Genomic DNA, 20,394 nt, shown 5'->3' with positions numbered 1-20,394 from the left:
TTCCCAAACAAGGAAGGTAACATTAGTTTGTAGAAGGAAGGACCCATATTTGAAAGTGATGTTTAATTGAGTGGCAGAAAAAGTGATGAATAAGAAAGATTTGATAGAATAGAATATGCCCAACTCTCATGAAAAGAGAGAGGAAAGAGAAGCTTCATAAGAGACAGATAGTACAGGAATAAGAGAGTACAATACAGGAATACAGTAGAGTTCATGGAGAGCAGTAGAGTTGAGAGGGAGAGCAGAATATCACAGAGAGGGAGAAGGATGCAGTTTTACTGAGAGTCTTACAGAGACAGATTGAAGAGAGAAAAAGCTAGACACAAGTGAAGACATTATGAGGAAGAGATAGAGATGGAGTCAGAAGGTTAGGAAAGATAGCTAGAGTTAGTTTGAAGCCTGTCAGAGCATTGAGAGGATGAGAGAAAGCCAGAGTAAATAAGTCATCTAGAAGAGGAGTTTGAGCCAGAAGAGCTGAGCTGAAACAGTAATCTTGGTTGAGCAATTTCAGAAGAAACAGCAGTGCAGTGTGAATATGGAGAAGCAGAAGAAAACAAGGAAATATGCAACTATGAAGTGAATGCTTAGTCTTAGAGATGAGTGACTAAAAAAAAGGATAGGTTAAAGCCTAAGAAGAAAGAGAATAAATATCCGAGAGCTCTGGAGGAAAGAGAAGTCCTCCAGCATCTTTCCTGCTTGTTCTTACAGTATAATACACAGCTGGGTCCACCTTACCATGTACTAGTTGATACCAGCTTCACCAACTTTTCCATTAAGGACAAAAGGGACTTAGTGCAGTCCATGATGGACTGTGTGTATGTCAAGTATATTCCTTGTATAACTGATTGTGTAATGGTTGAAATTGAGAAATTGGGACAGAAGTATTGTATGGCACTAAGAATGCCCAAACAAAGGAACCTATACTGGTGACTGCTTGGGACAGAGAGTAACTTAGCACAAGTGTTACACTGTGGCCTCAACTGACTGTGACCTTAAATGAACAATCTGGAACATCACTGGCATTCTTTTCATGTACATTTCTAACCACAGTTACAACACTGAGCAGATACCAGATGATTACCTTGCTTCTAATTCTCACTCCACAGACTTTGCCTGCTATTATTGGACCAGCTCTCTCTCATCAGTTAATTAAGTGCACTTTCTGATTAAAAAAAAGAAACAGTGAGCTTGAATTCAGAAAGAATAAGAAAAGGTGAGCTTATTCAGCAGAGAGTCTTTGAGGCTGAAAACATTCTAGGCCTAGATTAGATTGACTAGAATCTTTCAGGACTAAGCTTAGGTTAGCTAGTGAAGGTAGTAAGCCTCCAAGACAGTAATTACAACAGGAGAATAAGTTACATTTACATTAATGTTATTTCATTTTCACATAACACGACTTGAACTTGTTAAGGTCTAGTTCCAATATTAAGACTTAGAGGACTCAACTGAGAAATAGCTAATGGCTAAGAAGCACCTAAAGAAATGGTCAACATTCTTAGTCATCAGAGAAATGCAAATCAAAACAACCCTTAGATTCCACCTAACACCAGTCAGAATGGCTAAGATCCAAATCTCAGGTGACAGCAGATGCTGGCAAGGATGTGGAGAAAGAGGAACACTTCTACATTGCTCATGGGACAGTAAGCTGATAAAAGCACTCTGGAAATCAATTTGGCATTTCTTCAGAAAATTGGACATAGTCCTAATTGAGGACTCAACTGGGCATATACCCAGAAAATGCTCCAACATGTAATAAGGGCACATGCTCCACTATTTGTAAGCTCTATTTGTATGTTCACGGGAATCTCTTACTTTAGGCTAGGGAAGTTTTCTTCTATAATTTTGTTGAACACATTTACTGCCCTTTTAAGCTAAAAATCGTTGCTCTCTTGCATACCTATAATCCTTACGTTTAGTCTTCTTATTGTGTTCTGGATTTCCTGGATGTTTTGGGTTATGAGCATTTTGCTGGAAATCAGTTTGGTGGTTCCTCAGAAAATTGGGCATAATACTCTCAGAGGACCCTGCTATACAACTCCTGCGAATAGAGCCAGAGGAATCTTGAGCATGTAATAAGGACACATGCTCCCCTATGTTCATAGCAGCCCTATTTATAATAGCCAGAAGCTGGAAAGAACCCAGATGTCCCTCAACAGAGGAATGGATACAGAAAATGTGGCATATTTTTGCAATGGAATGCTACTCAGCTATTTAAAAAAATGAATTCATGAAATTCTTAGGCAAATGGGTGGAACTGGAAAATATCATCCTGAGTGACGTAACCCAATCTCAAAAGAATACACATGGCACACACTCACTGAAAAGTGGATATTAGCCCAGAAGCTTGTAATACCGAAGACACAATTCACAAATCAAATTAAACTCAAGAAGAAGGAACAACAAAGTATGGATACTCTGGTCTTTCGTAGAAGGGGGAACAAAATACCCACAGAAGGAGATATAGACAAAGTGTGGAGCAGAGTCTGAGGGAAAGACCATCCAGAGACTGCCCCACCTAGGTATCAATCCTATATACAGCTACAAAACCCAGACACTTTTGTAGATGCCCACAGCTGCTTGCTGTATATCCAGCTGCTTGCTGACCACAGCTGGATATAGCTGTCATCTCGGAAGCTCTGCTAGTGAATGACGAATACAGAGGGGATCACTCTCAGCCAGCCACTGAACTGAACACAGGGTCCTCAATGGAGGAGCTAGAAAAAGGACCCAAGGAGTTGAAGGGGTTTGAAGTGCCATAGGAGGAACAACAATATGAGCCACCTGGTACTCCCAGAGCTCCAAGGGATAAAAACATCAATCAAAGCATACACATGGAGTTACCCATGGCTCCAGACTGCATAGACAGTAGAGGATGGATTTGTTGGACATCAAAGGGAGGAGAGTTCCCTTTTCCTGGGAAGGCTCAGTGCTTCATTGTAGGGGAATATCAGGACAGGTAATCAGTAGAGGGTTGATCGTCAAAAGGACAAATCAGCAACCAACAAATTGGGAAAAGATCTTCACCAACCCTACATCAGATAGAGGGCTAATATCCAATATATACAAAGAACTAAAGAAGTTAGACCCCAGAAAACCAAATAGCCCTATTAAAAATGGGGTACAGAGCTAAACAAAGAATTTTCACCGGAAGAGCTTCAAATGGCTGAGAAGCATCTTAAAAAATGCTCAACTTCATTAGTCATTAGGGAAATGCAAATCAAAACAACCTTGAGATTTCACCTTACACCAGTCAGAATGGCTAAGATTAAAAATTCAGGAGGCAGCAGGTGTTGGTGAGGATGTGGAGAAAGAGGAACACTCCTCCACTGTTGGTGGGGTTGCAAATTGGTACAACCACTCTGGAAATCAGTCTGGCGGTTCCTCAGAAAACTAGTCACTTCAGGAAGATCCGGCTATACCACTCCTGGGCATATACTCAGAGGATTCCACAGCATGTAATAAAGATATGTGCTCCACTATGTTCATAGCAGCCCTATTTATAATAGCCAGAAGCTGGAAAGAACACAGGTATCCCCCAACAGAAGAATGGATGCAAAAAATGTGGTATATATACACAATGGAGTACTATTCAGCCATTAAAAGCAATGAATTCATGAAATTCTTAGGCAAAGGGAGGGATGGAGCTAAGTGAGGTAACCCAGTCTTAAAAGATCAATCATGGCATGCACTCACTAATAAGTGGATATTAGCCTAGAAAACTGTAATACCCAAAACACAATCCACACATCAAATGAGGTACAAGAAGAACGGAAGAGTGGCCTCTGGTTCTGGAAAGACTCAGTGTAGCAGTATAGGGCAAAACCAGAACAGGGAAGTGGGAAGGGGTGGAATGGAGAACAGGGTGAGGGAAGGGGGCTTATGTGACTTTCAGGGATTGCACGGCCAGAAAAGGGGAAATCATTTTGAAATGTAAATAAAAAATACATTGAAGAAAAAAAATGCATGAAAAAAAAGAGAGGTTGATTGGGGAACAAGTGTAAGGGAGATGGCTTATGGGATTTGCCAGTGGGTGGGTGGAGAACTAGGAAAGGGGACAGCATTTGCAATGTAAATAAAACCTCTATCTAGTCAAAAAATAAAAAAAAATAAAAAAATAAAATATTTATCTTGCTGATGTTAGAAAGGACTCTCATGGATCCATCACAGGTTTTCTTAGGAAATGTCCTCCTTGATTGTGGGGCCTCTTTCCCCTTCAAAAAAATTGGTATGGTGCACCATAGGATACAAGAAGGTCATCAGCATAAGATTCAGCAGCCTGGAAATGACTTGTTTTCCTCAACTTATATTTTATATAAGACTAACATTATCTTTTCGGGACTTATATCCATTATGAAGGTTAGATTTTGGAAACCTTCAGTATATTAGTCAACTTCAACAGAAAAATCTCTAAAGTCATATTTAATTTGGTTTAAGTGTTTCAAGGAAAGGGGCTTTGTATTTTGGAGAGAAAAAGTTTACTTGACATTTCCTGCAAGAGGGAAGTCAAGGAGTTGGGGACTTCTTGACAATGGTTGATTAGATGAGGTGACCCTCAGAGTGAACCTGAAGATAGTGGGCAGGATGACTTGGAGAGAGCAAACAGAGGATCCTACTTATCCTTCTCTAAGATAGGCACTGATCACCACAGATGCAGTAATGGAGGAGGCTAGAGGGGTAGATTCCATGTAACAGTGTCTACTACAGAGATTTAACTCTCCCCAGAAAGCAGAACACATTTACATATAGGGGATCTCAGATCATTTTCCAGTCTCACAGCTGGATAGTTCTAGTTGGATAGTACTATTATAATTATTACTTCTCTTAGGAGGCTATTTTCTCTGTTTTCCAGCCTATAGGTACAGCAAGATATAGTACAGGGAAAAAAGCTCTTCTCCCTTAGGCATGTAGATCCTAGGAGTACTAGTGTCTCAGTGCTTTAGAGCAGTTCAAGTTGATGAGGGCTCATTACCTTTCTCCAAAGAGAAGGTATCCATTAAGTCTTCTCATCCTCTGAATCACATGTCTGGAAAGTTCCCTGATGACACCCTGTCTCAAACAAGTGGAATTTGAGGACCAACACCTAGTGTTGTCCTGTATCCTCCATGTGCACTACATATTACATTCACTTACATATTTTATACAACATATGCAAAAGATAAACAAATGAAAAAATAAAGAAAGTTAAAAGAAGAAAAAGGGCAGGTAGACATTGAATACAAATACACAAGCTGTTAAAATGAAGAATATTGGATCAAGACAAAAGGAAATTCAATAAATCTGATACTAAAACTTAATTTGGGAATGGATACAGAGATAGAGGCATTGGAACTGAAGTGGGAAAATAACTGTAGCACAGCCTATGTTTCTAAGTGACTCTAGCAGGTTGTCTGTGAGTGCAAGCAAATCAAAGTAATTGGAGAATAAGAACACTTGGGTGGGAATGTAAGCCTGTTTCTGAAAGACTGACTGACAAGCCTAACTATGCAATGCTCTTTTTAACTTAAATGATGGAAAACTATGCTCCCATCAAGTCTCCCGTTGTTTCGGGGGAAGAGGGGGTTACTGAACCTAAAGGAGTACTTTAATAAATGGTAGATCAGAGGTAAAGAAGTGGATTAGCAGTTCAGAGTACTTCTTGTTCTTTTTTTATTGATATATTTTTATTTATATTTCAAATGATTTCCCCTTTTCTGGGTCCCCACTCCCCGCAAGTCCCATAAGCCCTCTTCCCTCCCCCTGTTCCTCCATCTACCCCTTCCCACTTCCCTGTCCTGGAATTCCCCTATAATCTTGCACTGAGTCTTTCCAGAACCAGGGCCCACTCCTCCATTCTTTTTGGACATCATTTAATTTGTGCATTATGTCTTGGGTATTCCAAGTTTCTAGGCTAATATCCACTTATCAGTGAGTGCATACCATGATTGATCTTTTGAGACTGGGTTACGTCACTTAGTATGATGTTTTCCAATTCCATCCATTTGTCTAAGAATTTCATGAATTCATTGTTTCTAATGGCTGAATAGTACTCCATTGTGTAAATATACCACATTTTTTGTATCCATTCCTCCATTGAAGGACACCTAGGTTCTTTACAGCTTCTGGCTACTATAAATAGGGCTGCTATGAACATAGTGGAGCATGTGTCTTTATTGCATGCTGAGGAATCCTCTGGATATATGCACAAGAGTGGTATAACAGGGTCCTCAGAAATTGTCATGCCCAGTTTTCTGAGGAACCGCCAGACTGATTTCCAAAGTGGTTGCACCATATTGCAATCCCACCAGCAGTGGAGGAGTGTTCCTCTTTCTGCACATCCTCGCCAACACCTGCTGTCTCCTGAGCTTTTGACCTTAGCCATTCTGACTGGTGTGAGGTAAAATCTCAGGGTTGTTTTGATTTACATTTCCCTAATGATTAATGATGTTGAACATTTTTTAAGGTGTTTCTCAGCTCTCCTAAGTTCTTCATGGGAAAATTCTTTGTTTAGCTCCATACCCCACTTTTTAATAGGATTATTTGGTTCTCTGGGTTCTACTTTCTTGAGTTCTTTGCATATATTAGATATTAGCCCTCTGTCGGATTTAGGGTTGGTGAAGATCCTTTCCCAATCTGTTGGTTGACGTTTTGTCCTTTTGACAGTGTCCTTCGTCTTACAGAAACATTGTAGTTTTATGAGGTCTCATTTGTCAATTCTTGATCTTAGAGAATAAGCTACTGGTGTTCTATTCAGGAACTTTTCCCCTGTGCCCATGTCCTCAAGGGTCTTCCCCAGTTTCTTTTCTATTAGTTTCAGTGTGTCAGGTTTTATGTGGAGGTCCTTGATCCATTTGGAGTTGAGCTTAGTACAATGAGATAAGAATGGATCAATTCGAATTCTTCTGCATGCTGACCTCCAATTGAACCAGCACCATTTGTAGAAAAGACTATCTCTTTTTTCCACTGGATGCTTTCAGCTCCTTTGTCGAAGATCAACTGACCATAGGTGTATCGGTTCATTTCTGGGTCTTCAATCCTATTCCATTGATCCACTTGCCTGATATTGTACCAATATCATGCAGTTTTTATCACTATTTCTCTATAGTAAAATTTAAAGTCTGGAATACTGAATCCCCCTGAAGTTCTTTTACTGTTGAGAATAGTTTTAGCTATCCTGGGTTTTTTTGTTATACCAGATGAATTTGAGAATTGCTCTTTCTAGCTCTATGAAGAACTGGGTTGGGATTTTTATGGGGATAGCATTGAATCTGTAGATTGCCTTTGGCAAGATGACCATTTTAACTATATTAATCCTGCCAATCCATGAGCATGGAAGTTTTTTTCCATTTTCTGAGATCTTCTTCGATTTCCTTCTTCGGAGATCTGAAGTTCTTGTCATATAGGTCATTCACTTGTTTGGTTAGGGTCACCCCAAGATACTTTATACTGTTTGTAGTTATTGTGAAGGGAGTTATTTCCCTAATTTCTTTTTTGGTCTGCTCATCCTTTGAATATATAAAGGCTACTGATTTGCTTGCATTGATTTTGTAGCCAGCCACTTTGCTGAAGTTGTTTATCAGCTGTAGGAGTTCTCTGGTAGAATTTTTAGGGTCACATTAGTATATGATCATATCATCTGCAAATAGTGATAGTTTGACTGCTTCATTTCCAATTTGTATCTCTTTGACTTCCTTCTGTTGTCTAATTGCTCTAGCTAGGACTTCAAGAACTATATTGAAAAGATATGGAGAGAAGGGGCAGCCTTGTGTAGTCCCTGATTTTAGTGGGATTGCTTCAAGTTTCTCTCCATTTAGTTTGATGTTGGCTACCGGTTTGCTGTATATGTGCCTTGAATTCCTGGTTTTTTTCCAAGACTTTTAGCATGAAAGGATGCTGAATTTTGTCAAATGCTTTTTCAACATCTAATGAAATGATCATGTGGTTTTTTTCTTTGAGTTTGTTTATGTAATGGATAGCATTTATGGATTTCCTTATATTGATCCATCCCTGCATCCCTGGGATGAAGCCTACTTGATCACGGTGGATGATTGTTTTTATGTGTTCTAGGATGTGGTGGGCAAGAATTTTATTTAGCATTTTTTGCATCGATATTCATAAGGGAAATTGGCATGAAATTCTCTTTCTTAGTTGGATCTTTGTGTGGTTTTGGTATCAGCCTAATAGTGGCATCGAAAGAGGAGTTGTGTAGTGTTCCTTCTGTATTTGGTGGAAAAGTTTGAAGAGTATTGGTGTTAAGTCTTCTATGAAGGTCTGATAGAATTCTGCACTGAAACCATCTGGTCCTGTGCTTTTTTTGGTCGGAAGGCTATCTATGACCCCTTCTATTTCTTTAGGGGTTATGGGTCTGTTTAGATGGTCTATTTGATCCTGGTTTAATTGTGGTAATTGGTATCTGTCTAAGAAAATGTCCATTTCCTCCAGATTCTGCAGTTGTGTTGAGTACAGGTTTTTGTAGTAGGATCTGATGATTTTTTGAATTTCCTCAGTTTCTGTTGTAATATCTCCATTTTCATTTCTAATTTTGTTAATTTGGATACTTTCTCTGTGCCCTTTGGTTAGTATCGCTAAAGGTTTATTTATCTTGTTGATTTTTTCAAAGAACCAGCTTTTGGTTTTGTTGATTCTTTGTATGGTTCTCTTGGTTTCTACTTGATTGATTTCAGCCCTGAGTTTGATGATTTCCTGTCTTCTTCTCCTCCTGGGTGAATTAGCTTCTTCTTGTTCCAGGGCTTTCTATTGTTCCCTTAATCTTCTAGCGTATGCTCTCTCGAATTTCTTTTTGGAGGCACTCAGAGCTATGAGTTTTCCTCTTAGCACTGCTTTTCTTGTTCTTGCAGAGAGCCCAGTTTGGTTTTCAGCATCCACATCAACTAGTTCATAACTTGCGGTACCTCCAACTCCCTGGGATTTGATTCCCTCTTCTAATAGCTATAAGCACTCACACTTGCACCCCTTCCCCATGTACACAATTTAAAATGAAAATTAATGAATAAAGGGAAAGAAATAGTACCCTGGTCTGACACTGTATCTCTCTCTGTACTAGGAAGCATGCTCACAGAAGACTGATGACCTGAGTTTGATTTCCAGACTGGATCTGAAGGAATGAAAGAACTAACTACGGCAGGTTGTCCTTTTACACACACACACACACACACACACACACACACACACACACAGACACACAGACACACACACTACAGTAAAAGGAAATGTCTTTAGTTAACACTGTTTTTAGGGACATAATTTGTATTTATTATCTTTTTCTATTTCTAGAATTATAAATAAGAGGCAGTATATCCTCAATGACTTGAAAGTCAAAGGAGGATTTCGAGGATAGAGGGTGTAGGCAGAGATGCTGTCAGAGCATGAGGGTAGAAGGGAAAATATCCAGAGATAAATATGTGTTAATAAAAATTTAAATGATAAATGATAATTAAAACAATCATATATTTTAATGGAAAATAATTAAATTATAAAGCATGAAGTATGGGACACACCTACATATCTGTTTTTAAAGTTTGTTTCATTATTTGAGATATTTGTCCACGTAAACCTAGAGCTTTGTGTTGAGGTGACAGAGAGTAGGAACTGAGAGACAGCCTCAGTGAGCTGCAACCCCAGGAGGTTTTTGTTCAGTCCTGGAGCACTGTGGGAGGATCCTCCCTACCTTGCTGACAGTAATAGGTTGCAGCCTCTTCAGTCTCCACAGGATTGATGGTGAGGGTGAAGTCTGTCCCAGACCCACTGCCACTGAACCTAGCAGGTACCCCAGATTCTAGTTTGGATACCTCATAGATGAGAAGTTTGGGTGGCTATCCTGGTTTCTTTTGGTACCAGTGCATAAAATGTATAGTGTCCAATAAAGTGACACTTTCACTGGCCTTGCAGGAGATGGTCACCCTTTGCCCTAGAGACACTGCCAATGAAGCTGGAGATTGGGTCAGTACAATGTCACCATTGGAGCCTGGAATGATAAACACACAGACATTACAAATGCAGTAATTACAATGACCAAGAACCCTCAGGCATGGAAAGTCATGATGGCCACAGAGGCTGTTCCCAACACTCCTCTGCATCCTCACCTGGAACCCAGAGCAGCAGCCCCCATAGCAGGAGTGTGTCTGTCTCCATCTCTGAGAGCTGGAAGAGAGGATGCTTCTTAGGCTCCTGGCAACTGCCCTTAAAGTAGCCTGGGCTGTTGGATAATTGTCTCCTCCCCCCGCAACTAAGCTGGCTGGCAGCTGCCCAACTCTTCCGATGGCTACCTCCGGCCTTTGTTCCTGTGAACAATAGGCTCCGCACCTCGACTACCGACACCGCCCCCAAGGCGGTGTTTACCTGACTCGCCAGTCTGAAGGCAGGCGACCCGCTGAGATCTGGAGCCAGGAGAATTCACAGGAACGCCTTTGAAGCGACCGACTTCTGGGGGGGGGTGGTCGATCCCCAAAATACTATATAACCTGCCTTAAAATTATTAAAACCAGTCTTGACTGGATTTCCCGCCTTGACTCATGTCTCTCCGCCTCCCTGCCCCTGTAACCTCAAAATTCTCTTAACAGGTAACCCGGTTCACATGTAGCTGCTGGCAGACTACATAATTGGCGCCTGAACGTGGGAAAACCTGGTACGGGAGAATTTCCTGAGGTAACCCTATCGAGCGAAGCTTCGCAGAAAAGGTGATAAGGAATGGTATCCGCACGGTAAGCAACATAGAGGTCAAAACTAGCGCTAGTGGAAAATTGTTTCTATCGTTGTGAGTGCAGAGGGATACAGGTTTTGCAAGCGAACTGTGTTGACCCGGCACAGTGGCAGCTTGGGTTGAATAGATAGGGAAACATGGGACAAGAAAGTTCGCGTGAAATTTGCACCCGCAACATTCAAGAGTTGCTTCAGGTGAAAGGGATAGGGTTTGAAGAAGAAAGATTAGAGGATTTCTTGGACCAGATATATTCTTGTTGTCCTTGGTTCCAAGAAAAACAAACGTTAAATGAGAGAACTTGGGTGAGAATTGGTAATTCACTAAAGGCAGCCAAGGCAGACAATATCACTCTCCCTATGAGGGAGAAATAAAAATTATGGCTGCTTCCCCTCATGGTGTCATAACTATACCGGCTAATCAAAGAATTGCTCAGCTAGTTTTGGTTCCTTTACATCCACTGCCTTCCAAATTCATTAAAGATAAAAGAGGGGAGGAGGGCTTTGGCTCCTCCGGAGTGTTTTGGGTTCAATCTATCACAAATAAAAGACCTAATCTTAAATTGACTATTGAAGGAAAGAGTTTTGAAGGATTAATAGATACGGGAGCTGATGTTACAATTATTAAGGGACAGGATTGGCCGTGTAGTTGGCCACTGACCGAGACCCTAACGCATCTCCAAGGTATCGGTTATGCAAATAACCCCAAACAGAGTGTGAGACTTCTAACTTGGAAAGATACAGAAGGGAATTCAGGACAAATTCGGCCTTTTGTTATGCAGAACTTGCCTACTACCCTCTGGGGTAGAGACCTCCTATCTCAGATGAATTTAATCTTGTGTAATCCAAATGAAATCGCCTCTAAGCAAAAGACAGTGTCCGAGTCCTTATCTGCTCAGGGGCTTGGGGGTGACGAGCCAGGCACTAGAAAGTTTAAAAACCCCCAGCCAAACCCTAACTCTAGAAGTCTGGGGCATTTTCAGTAATGGCCACTATCTTGCCTGCACCCCACGCCGATAAAATTCAATGGTTTAGTGATAATCCTGTGTAGGTTCATCAGTGGTCTTTATCTAAGGAGAAATTAGAGGCCGCCTCGTTGCTAGTGCAGGAACAATTAAGGGCAGGACATTTAATAGAGTCATTATCTCCATGGAACACGCCAATATTCGTTATTAAAAAAAAGTCCGGCAAATGGAGATTATTACAGGATTTAAGAAAAGTTAATGAAACAATGTTGCCCATGGGAACCTTACAAGCTGGTCTTCCATCCCCCGTGGCTATCCCTAAAGGGTTTCATAAAATAGTCATAGATTTAAAAGATTGTTTCTTTACCATTCTATTGCACCCTGAGGATTGCAAAAGGTTCGCGTTCAGCGTTCCTTCTATTAACTTTACAGAGCCTATGAAGAGGTATCAGTGGACAGTGCTCCCTCAGGGCATGGCAAACTGCCCGGCTTTATGCCAGAAATTTGTAGCACAGGCTATTCAGCCTGTGAGAAAGAAATGGCCAGATATTTACTTTATCCATTTCACAGATGATTTTCTAATTGCAGGAAAAAATCCTCAGACCTGGCTTTTATGTTTTAAAGATTTACAGCAAGCCTTGGTCGCTAAAGGGCTGCAGATAGCTCCAGAGAAGGTTCAAACCCAGGAGCCGTATAATTATCTGGGTTTTAAACTTACAGACCAGGCAATTTTTTCCCAGAAGATAATTATCCGCAGGGACAATTTGAAAACTTTAAATGATTTTCAGAAGTTATTGGGTGACATTAATTGGCTTCGGCCGTATTTAAAGCTTACAACAGGGGAATTGCAACCTTTATTTGATATTCTTAAAGGGGATGCTGATCCGACATCTCCTAGGGTATTAACTTCAGAAGGACTTTTGGCTTTACAGACAGTGGAGAAAGCTATTGAAAATCAATTTGTTACCTATATAGATTATTCTTTACCTCTGCATCTGCTAATTTTTAATACTACTCACTCGCCTACAGGTTTATTATGGCAAAAGGCTCCTCTGATGTGGATTCATTTGAGGGTGTCTTCAAGGCGTAATATTTTGCCATATTTTGAGGCGGTGGCTCAAGTAATTATGCTCGATAGAAAGCAGGTGCTGACTTATTTTGGCAAGGAACCGGACGTTATTATTCAACCTTACAGTGTAAATCAGGATGAATGGCTAAAACAGCATAGTACAGATTGGCTGCTAGCTCAAATTGGTTTTAAAGGGTGTATAGATAATCATTATCCTCAAGACAAGTTAATAAAGTTTTTAAATATGCATGAGGTTGTATTTCCTAAAATGACATCTCTACAGCCGTTGCAGAATGCCCTCTTAATTTTCACAGACGGCTTGTCTAAAGGAAAAGCCGGATATCATGTTAACAATCAGCAGGTGGTCGTAGAAACGCCTGGGCTGTCCGCTCAGTTATCAGAGCTGACAGCAGTACTGTGTGTTTTTCAAACTGTAAATAGTACATTTAATCTCTTTACTGACAGTGCTTATGTTGCATTTTCTATACCGCAATTAGAAACCTGTGGCATGTTTAATTTTAATACGCCAGCTGGATCCTTGTTTTCACAATTGCAAGGTATCATTCTTGCTAGGAAAAATCCCTTTTATATAGGACACATCAGAGCCCACTCAGGTCTTCCTGGACCTCTGGCTCAGGGTAATGAGTGCATTGCAAGGACAAGCCTTGGCACTCACACCCGTAGAATTGGCAAAACGTGATCATGATAAATTTCATCTTTCTAGTCATACGTTGAGACTCCGTCATAAGATCACAAAGGAGCAAGCTAGAATGATCGTAAAGCAATGCCCTAATTGTCTCACTTTAGCACCAGTGCCCCATTTAGGGGTTAATCCACGTGGTCTTACGCCCAATCAAATTTGGCAAATGGATGTAACTCACTATGCAGAATTTGGGAAATTAAAATTTATACATGTTTGCATTGATACGTGCTCGGGACTTATTTTTGCTTCCCTGCATACGGAAGAAGCCTCTAAAAATGTAATTGATCATTGTTTACAAGCCTTTAATACCATGGGATTACCCAAAGTCATTAAGACAGACAATGGACTAGCCTACACTGGTAAGAACTTTATCTCATTTTGCAAGGAATTTAATATAAAACTTAAAACTGGAATTCCTTATAATCCAATGGGGCAAGGAATCGTGGAGCGTGCCCATCGCACACTTAAAAATTGGCTTATTAAAACTAAGAAGGGGAATCTATATCCTCCTCAGTCCCCTAAATCACATCTTGCGTTGTTTTATTCGTTTTAAATTTTCTCCAAATGGATGCTAAAGGTCAGTCTGCTGCAGACCGACACTGGAATCCAGCTACTTCCAATTCCTATGCCATGGTTAAGTGGCGGGATCCTTTAAATAATTCATGGAAAGGCCCAGACCCCGTTTTGATCTGGGGAAGAGGGTCTGTTTGCATTTTCTCCCAGGAAGAAGACAGAGCACGTTGGTTACCAGAGAGATTGGTAAAACAGGTAGACAATTCCCCCCAAACTGTTGGTAAGTATAATTAATTCAAAAGGCTGTTTTTCAAGCCACTTCCCACTTACTTGGGATAGTTCCTTTGTGTTATTGCAAATTAAGTTGCAAGCCAGGCCTCTTGCCTGAGGCCACTGAATTTCAATTAAAATAAAACCGGTTTGAGCTTCTGAGACTAATCAAACAGGTTGTTCTCTTAATCTCCTTTTATATTTCAAGCAGATAACGCTCAGAAGACAAATTCCTTCAGCATGGCCCCAGGTTGAGGATGGGTAGTCTTTACAGCCAGCCAGCGCTTATCAGCAGAACATTTACTCTGCCAGTGGATTCCTCAGAGAGGAGGCTGCATGGTACTCGGAACTATGCATGTTTGTTAATATAACAAACATGGGCATCTGTTGAGGTGCGAGGCGAGGCACTGCAAGGGAAAGGGAAAAAAATCCTGGCTCCGAGTTTTCCTGAAAAACACGCCCAGCTGCATGGGGGCTTGACATCGAAAGACTGTCCTTGAATTAAAAAAGGCGGTCTATTTCCCCCCCCCCCCTTAAAAAGATGTCCTTAATGCTTAAGGGGGTTGGGCCTCTGTTTTCACTCACTGGTGAATGCCCGTCATCCATTGGATGAACTTAATTATTTCCACTGAGTTGTTTAAAATTAATAATTAAGGGGGAATTGTCTCCTCCCCCCGCAACTAAGCTGGCTGGCAGCTGCCCAACTCTTCCTATGGCTACCTCCGGCCTTTGTTCCTGTGAACAATAGGCTCCGCACCTCGACTATCGACACTGCCCCCAAGGCGGTGTTTATCTGACTCGCCAGTCTTTCTTTTTTTATTTTTCTATATTCTTTGTTTTCATTCGTAATAATTTCCCCTTTCCTGGTCCCCCTGCCTCCAATAAGTCCCACAAGGCCTCTTCCCACCACCCATTCCCCAATCAATCCCCTCCCACTTTTCTCTCCTGTTAATCCCCTATAATGCTGCATTAAGCCTTTCCAGGCCTAGGGCCCTCTCCTTCTTTCTTCTTGCAAATGATTTGGTATGTTAATTGTGTCTTGGGTATTCAGAGATTCTGGGCTAATATCCACTGTGACTGTATTCCATATATCTTCATTTGTGATTGAGTTACCCCATTTAGGGTGATATTTTCCAGATCCGACCATTTGCCTAAGAGTTTCAGGAATTCATTGTTTTTAATTGCTGAGTAGTATTCAGTTGTGTAAATAGACCACATTTTCTGTATCCATTCCTCCATTGATGGTCATCTTGGTTCTTTCTAGCTTCTGGGTATTATAAATAAGGCTACAATGAACATAGTGGAGCATGTGTCCTTATTTCATGCCAGGGAATCCTCTGGGTATATGCCCAGGATTGGTATAGCAGGGTCCACCAGAAGTGTCATGCCCAGTTTTCTGAGGAACCCCCAGACTGATTTTCAGAGTGCTTGTTCCATCTTGAAATCCCACCAGCAGTGGAGGAGTGTTCCTCTTTCTCCACATCCTCCCCAACACCTGCTGTGTCCTGAGATTTTAACCTTAGCCATTCTGACTGGTGTGAGGTGAAATCTTAGGGTTGTTTTGATTTGCATTTCCCTAATAACTGATGTTGAACATTTCTTAAGGTGCTTCTCAGCCATCTGAAGTTCATCAGGTGAAAAGTTTAAAAGAGCATTCTAAATTCATTTTTTGAGACAGGATTTCTCTATCCTTGGTAGTCTTGAAGCTCATTCTGTAGACCACATCCTTCTGTCTCTACCTCCAGAGTGCTGGGAGTAAAGGTGTGTCCCACTGCCATCCAGGATCTTTCCCACTCTACTCCATTAAATATGTACCCTCTAGCCTTTTTGAGGTGTTAGGTGGAGGCATGAATTTTGGATGCAGTATGTAGAGAATGTAAGTTATTTCTTGAGGAACTTGATCCCTCAAATTTTTACACACCCAATGAAAGTGTTATCTGAGAGTGAATAGAGAAAAATGATGCAACGAAAAAGAGTTAAGTAATTCTTGGTATAGTACCTTATTGTTTTAGATCTGTGGGTAGACTGTGTGTTTCTATTTTTGTATATTTGTTTACGTTCATGTTTGAAGTCAACCTTTTTTGCTATTGTATGTGAATTGAGATCAGAAGACAAGTTTGGATGTAGATATGAGACAAGGTCTGTTGCTCCCCCTTATTCATGAAATGCTTTTTAGCCCAGGTTCTTGTGGGATTCTCTTGTTTCTGTCTCCCCTCCTGCCATAGCATCACTCCAAATAGAGTCCATGCTGCTGCTGCATCTGAAATTTTGTGGGTACCTGGGATGTGAGCCAGGTCCTCACACATTTGTGACAAGCACTTTGCCCACAGTGCCGCCATACTAGCCCATTGTCTTCAGGTAAAACCAGTGAGAAGTTCTTTTTTTTAACATAAATAATACTTCAGGATATTATGTGTGCCAGCCCTGTCGGGGGGATGCTTGCCCTGCAGAGTGATCAGCATTTGGAGGGAGTCTCAGCCATTTTGGCTCCTGGGTGGGCCGGACGAACAGCATTAGGTTAACAGAGATATCCTGAGTCTAACATTTCTTGGGACACAGCCTACCAGGCTTCTGTCTGTGCCCAGAGGCCTTCTGTGTGTCAGCCCTGTCCTGGGGTGTTTGTCCTGCAGAGTGGTCAGCACTTGGAAAAGGTCCCTGCAGTATCTGCCATCTTCGAACCTGGAATGGAGCAGACAGGCAGCACCAGGTTCACAGAGATATTCTGAGTTTGACATAACTCAGAACACAGCCCTCCAGGCTTCTGCCTGTGCCCAGGGCCTGGGCAGTTCTGTGGGCCATCTGTGTGCCAGCCCTCTCTTGGGCAGTTACCCTGCTGTGTTCACTCCTGGGTAGACCAGACAGCAACACCAGGTACACAGAGACAACCCGAGTATAACATTGCTTGCGGCAAGGCACACCAAGGCTCCATTGGCACCCATGAGTAGGGCAGCACATTAGCAATCTGCCAGGGGAAACCCAGTCATCCAGTGGTGCAGAAATAACCTTACAGGCTCACAGGAGGTTCAAGCACCAGCCAGTGACAACAGGACCAATTAATGCCAGAGATATCCAGATGGCAAAAGGCAGATATAGGAACATTACTAACAGAAATCAAGGCAATATGGCAGCATCTGAACCCAATTCTCTAACACAAGGAAGTCCTGGATTCCCCAATGCACCAGAAAAACAAGATCTAGATTTAAAATCACTGGTCACGATGCTGTTAGTGGAACACAAGAAGGACATAAATAAATCTCTTAAATAAATATAGGAAAATATGAATCAAATGGTAGAAGCCCTTACATGGGAAATACAAAAATCATTTAAAGAAATTCAGGAGAATATGCATAAACAGTTAGAATCCAATAAAGAGGAAATGCAAAAATCACACAAAGAAATATAGGAGAACTTGGGTTAACAGGCAGAAGTCATGAAAAAGGAAACACAAAAATCTCTTAAAGAATTACAGGAAAACACAGAAAAGCAAGTGAAGGAACTGAACAAAAACATCCAGGAATCAACTAAGAAATCACAAAGAGAGACAACTTTGGAGATAGAAAACCTTGGGAAGAAATCAGGGTCCATAGATGCAAATATCAACAACAGAAGAGATACAAGAGATACAGAATCTCAGATGCCAAAGATACCATAGAAACCATGGACTCAACAGTCAAAGAAAATGCACAATGCAAAAAGCTTCTAACCCAAAATATCCAGGAAATCTAGGACACAATGAGAAGCCCAAACCTAAGGATTATAGAAATAGATGAGAGTGGAGATTTACAACTTAAAGGGCCAACAAATATCTTCAACAAAATTCTGTACAAAAACTTCCCTTACCTAAAGAGAGGGATGCCCACGAATATACATGAAGCCCATAGAACTCCAAAAAAACTGAACCAGAACAGAAATAGCTCTGTCACATAATAATAAAAACCCCAATACTAAACAAAGAAAGAATATTAAAAGCAGTAAGAGAAAACGTAACTTATAAAGGCAGACTTCTCACCAGAGAACATGAAAACTTGAAGATCCTGGGTAGATCTCGTGCAGACTCTAAGAGAACACAAATGCCAGCCAAGACTACTATACTCAGCAAAACTCTCAATCAGCATAGATGAAGAAACCAAGATGTTCCATGATAATACCAAATTTAAATAATATCTTTCCACAAACCCAGCCCTACAAAGATAATAGGTGCAAAACACCAATACAAGGAGGGAAACTACACCCTGGAAAAAGCAAGATAGTAATTTTTCATCAAACCTAAAAGAAGATAACCACTCAAATATAAAAATAACATAAAAATAAGAGGAATTAATAATCACTATTACTTAATATCTCTTAACATCAATGGACTCAATTCCTGAATAAAAAGACAGACTAACAGACTGGATACGTAAACAAGACCCTGCCTTTTGCTGCATACAGGAAACACACCTCAGGGTCAAAGACAAACACTACCTCAGAGTAAAAGGCTGGAAAAAAATTAACAAGCAAATGGTTTCAGGAAACAAACCGGAATAGCCACATTCAAACATGTTGAAAACCTCAGTTTGTGATATCTACTTACAGCAAACAGAATGGATCATAGCAGAGAAGATGTGAGAGGTATTCATAAGGGAAAATAGGGATGTGAGGACTTTAGGTCCTCACTAAAGCTTTTCTAAACCTAAAAACTAAAGGTTTTCTTAGGAAATGTCCACCTTGATTGTGTGGTTTATTTCCCCTCCATAAAAAATTGATAAGGTGCATCATAGGATACAAGCAGGTCATCAATTTAAGTTTCAGAAGCCTGGTAATTGCTTGTTATCCTCAACTTATATTTGTCTGATGAAAGACTAACATTATCTTTTTGTGGCTTATATCCATTACCAGGTGGAAATTTTGGAAAGCTTCAGTATATTGGTCAGGTTCAAGTGAAAAATCTCTAAAGTCATATTAAATTTGGTTTAAATATTTCAAGGAATGGGGATTTGTACTTTGGAGAGCAAAAGGTTCACTTGACATTTTCCTTAAGAGGAAAGTAAAGGAGTTAGATGCCACTTGACAATTGTTGATTAGAGGAGGTGACCCTCAGCGTGAACCTGGAGATAGTGGGCAGGATGACTTGGAGAGAGAAAACCTAAGATCCCACTTATCCTTCTCTCAGAGAGGCATTGATCAACACAGATACAGTACTGGAGGAAGCTAGAAGGGTAGATTCCATGTAACAGTGTCTGTCTACTGAGATTAAACTCTCCCAGGAAAGCAAAACATATTTACATATACAGGGTCTCAGATCATTTTCCAGCCTTGTAGCTGGATAGTTCTAGATGGATGGTAGTATTATAATTAGTACTTCTCTTAGGAGTCCATTTTCTCTTTTTTTCTGGTTTTAGGTATAGCAAGCCTTAGTACAGGAAAAAAAAACCAAAACAAAACAACAACAACAACAACAACAACAACAAAAACGCACTTCTCCCTTAGGCATACAGATCCAAGGAGTACTAGTGTCTCTGAGCTTTAGAGCAGTCCAAGTTGATGAGGGCTCGCTCATTATCTTTCTGCATAGAGAGCGTATCCATTAAGTCTTCTCTTCCCCTGAATCCCATTCAAGAAAAGTTCCCTGATGATACCCTGTCTCAAAGAAGTGGAATTTGATGACCAAAACCTAGTGTTATCCTGTGTTCTCCATGTGAACTACATGTTACCTTCATTCACATATTTTATACACTGTACACAAAAGATAAAGAAAGAAATAAAGAAAAAAGAAATAAAGAAAGCAAAAAGAAAAAAGGGCAGGTAGACATTGCACACAAATATACAAGCTGTTAAAATAAAAAATATTGCATCAAAACAAATGGAAAATCAATAAATCTGATATTAAAGTTCATTTGAGGATGGGCACAGAGATATAGTCATTGAAACCAAAGTAGGAAAATAACCATAGCACATCCTATTTTCTATGTGACTATATAAGGCTGTCTGTGAGTGCAAGCAAATCAAAGCAATTGGAGAATAAGAACACTGGGGTGGGAATGTAAGCCTGTATCTGAAAGAGTAACTGACAAGCTTAACTACTTAATGCTATTTTTAACTTAAATGTGGACAACTATGCTTCCATCAAGTCTCCCATTGTTTCAGGGGAAAAGGGGGTTACTGAATCTAAAGGAGTACCTTAATAAATGGTAGATCAGAGG

The 20,394-nt window shown here is 40.6% G+C and overlaps 1 pseudogene; it reads left to right on the top strand.

Moving 5' to 3' along the window:
- The first annotated feature begins 535 nt into the window (after positions 1–535).
- On the top strand, positions 536–1,153 carry LOC127678022 (rRNA-processing protein FCF1 homolog; annotated as a pseudogene).
- The last annotated feature ends 19,241 nt before the right edge of the window (positions 1,154–20,394 follow it).

This window comes from Apodemus sylvaticus, chromosome 2 (assembly GCF_947179515.1).
Source record: "Apodemus sylvaticus chromosome 2, mApoSyl1.1, whole genome shotgun sequence".
In the NCBI taxonomy this organism is placed as follows: Eukaryota; Metazoa; Chordata; class Mammalia; order Rodentia; family Muridae; genus Apodemus; species Apodemus sylvaticus.
This window is presented reverse-complemented; position numbering and strand designations above follow the sequence as displayed.